This window comes from Carlito syrichta, unplaced genomic scaffold (assembly GCF_000164805.1).
Source record: "Carlito syrichta isolate Samal-C Ts95f unplaced genomic scaffold, Tarsius_syrichta-2.0.1 Scaffold314889, whole genome shotgun sequence".
NCBI classification, from domain to species: domain Eukaryota; kingdom Metazoa; phylum Chordata; class Mammalia; order Primates; family Tarsiidae; genus Carlito; species Carlito syrichta.
Window position 1 is genome coordinate 412,676 of NW_007258985.1, and position 2,655 is coordinate 415,330.

The window sequence follows — 2,655 nt, forward strand, 5'->3', positions numbered from 1 at the left end:
CCCGGCTGATTTTTTGATTTATTGTAGAGATGAGGTCTCGCCAAGTTGCCCAGGCGGGTCTCGAACCAACGGGCTCAGGCAATCCACTCACCTCAGCCTCCCAAAGACGCAGGATTACAGGCTGAGTCACCGAGCCCGTCCCCGTGTCTTCTTGTATTCATTTTTAACTTAGCTATTTTCCTCTATATATACTTACGACAATACTAAGATATTTTGATTATATTTTCTTTTAATGCATTTTACATTCCTAGAGCAGTCTTTGCCTATTGCATTCAACATTTTCAGGAACAGGGGAAACAAGGAGATAAAGGAGGAGAGATTGGAGACTCAAATATTTCATTTTGTAATTTCCAGCTTCTGGTAAAGAACTAAGAACAAATTAAGCTGCTGATGAGCACATACATGAACCGGCAGCCTGAGGTACAGACATTCCTGGAGTTGGATTCCAGTCCTTTACTCTTCCGTTTAGTTACCTTACTCATAATGAAGATGTTGGCACCATTAAGCACAGTAAAGTTTTCTTGGTGAACCCTGCAGGGTTTGAAGAGATTCAGAACATAACAATAGTTCACAAAAGAACTTCAGCATTCATTTGAGATGGGTGGACTATCTCATGGTTTGCATAAATGAAAACAGGTGTCAATCTCTGAGGAACATTTTTTTTATTATTATTTTCATGATCCACACCTCAAGGGACCCTCCTGTTATCTTTTTCTTTCTCTCGCTATTCCTTTTTCTTTCTCTATTTCTTCCATTGGTCCTATTTTATTTGTCTTTATTCTCTTTCCTGCCTGTGAGCAAAGGAACCCAGTGAAATCTAGAACATTCACATGCTTTCAAAAGTTAGATGTATACAAAAAGGTATACTCAGAGAAGTGTTTCCCCATATTCTCTACTCCATTTCTCCCAAAATTCTTACCACCCATTTAGGTAACCAGTTTCACAGTTTTCTGGCTTATCTTCACTACATTTGTACTACATTTAAGGTTTAAAACTGTCAGGAGCACTTTAATCACATCAAGCTTGTTTGTAACTGGTTGCAGCAAAGGACCTACAGATTAAATGGTAGTTTTAAATCCTGAAGTTACATAGTGTTTATAATATGTATGAATCAAAGAGTTTGTGTGGGGAAAGTTCACTCTAAGGTGTGATACATCTAAAGTGATGACAATAAGTACAATTAATAAATGACTACTTTTGCCTTCACTACCAATTCTATGACGATGCACAGTTGTCAAAGACAAGATTTACACACTTTGATGTTATATGAAAACCTATGATTCCCACCAGTAAAACAGTCTCACAGAAAACAATTAAAAAACAAGATAATTCCTCTAACATTTCAAACAGGAAAAAAAATATTATTATTGGAGAAAGAACAGAATGCAAGCAATTCAACTTTATTTGGGATTGCTGTTTCAACAAGATTAGTTAGTTTTGTTAATCAAACTCTTCAATGAGTTTTCTAGGTCCTAAATTCCACTTCCCTATAAATACTCTAAATACACCATAACTGATTTTAAAAAGATTTAAGGTCCTTGGAGGTTACATCATTTTTTGCATTTAATATAAGCTGATTTCTTTCCTAAGGGAGAGATTTTTCTGATTTTAATTGCCTCTGCTTAATAAAAACAAAACTCTGGGTACTGACAGCTGTAATTAGCTTGTAAGAGGGCTCACCACCTGGTGAACTCAGACAGTTAATGGGCAAATACAACACTCCCTGCTTTCTGTGTGGGGTTCACTCCAAATAAGAACACATGCTTAGCTGGGCTCGGTGGCTCAGCCTGTAATCCCGCGCCTTGGGAGGCTGAGGTGAGTGAATTGCCTGAGCCCACAGGTTTGAGACCCACCTGGGCAACTTGGCAAGACCTCATCTCTACAATAAATCAAAAAATTAGCCGGGTGTGTTAGTGCACACCTGTAGTTCCAGCTACTTGGAAGGCTGAGGCGGAAGGATTGCCGGAGCCCAGCAGGTTGAGGCTGCAGTGGCTGCTCCAGTCTGGGTGACAGAGTGGGACTCCAACTCAAAAAAAAAAAAAAAAAACACACGCTTGAAAAAGCCTTTTGATTTTAGCCTCATTTGAACAGCATGGGTGGGAATGTTCTCCCATCACAGAATTTCTCTGCAAACCAACTCCAGAACGAGGGTTAAGAACTGTCCATAACCTGCACTGTGGAGGTAAGAAATAGGAAGGAAACAGTGGAATGATCCTAACAAATGAGAAGATTTCAAACTCGCAAGAGGAGACTCCATTTTATTTCTTGTCTACAGTCAACAGTCTACAAAATATTTTTTCCAACACCAAAGGTAAAAATCATCCTAGCTGGTGTGGACCTGGGGAAATAAAAGTCGGTTTCACAAATACAGCCTGCCTGAGAACATGTGCCCTGCCATTTGGTAAGAGGCAGCTCTACAGGGAGAATTGCTTGCAGCACCAGAGCCATATACCTACCAGCTCCTCACCAGATGTGTCCACCAGCAAAGCAGTGATGAGGGCAGCAAAATGAAGCCTTTTTGAGAGTGGAAAGGAGTCAAGGTCTCTGAGAGGACAAGCAGCTCTCCTTTGTGAAGCCTCAGGAATGAAATAGCTGTAGTTCACTATAAATTTTTGCTTACATGGATGAGGTCTCAAAATGTTCCATTCATTTCCA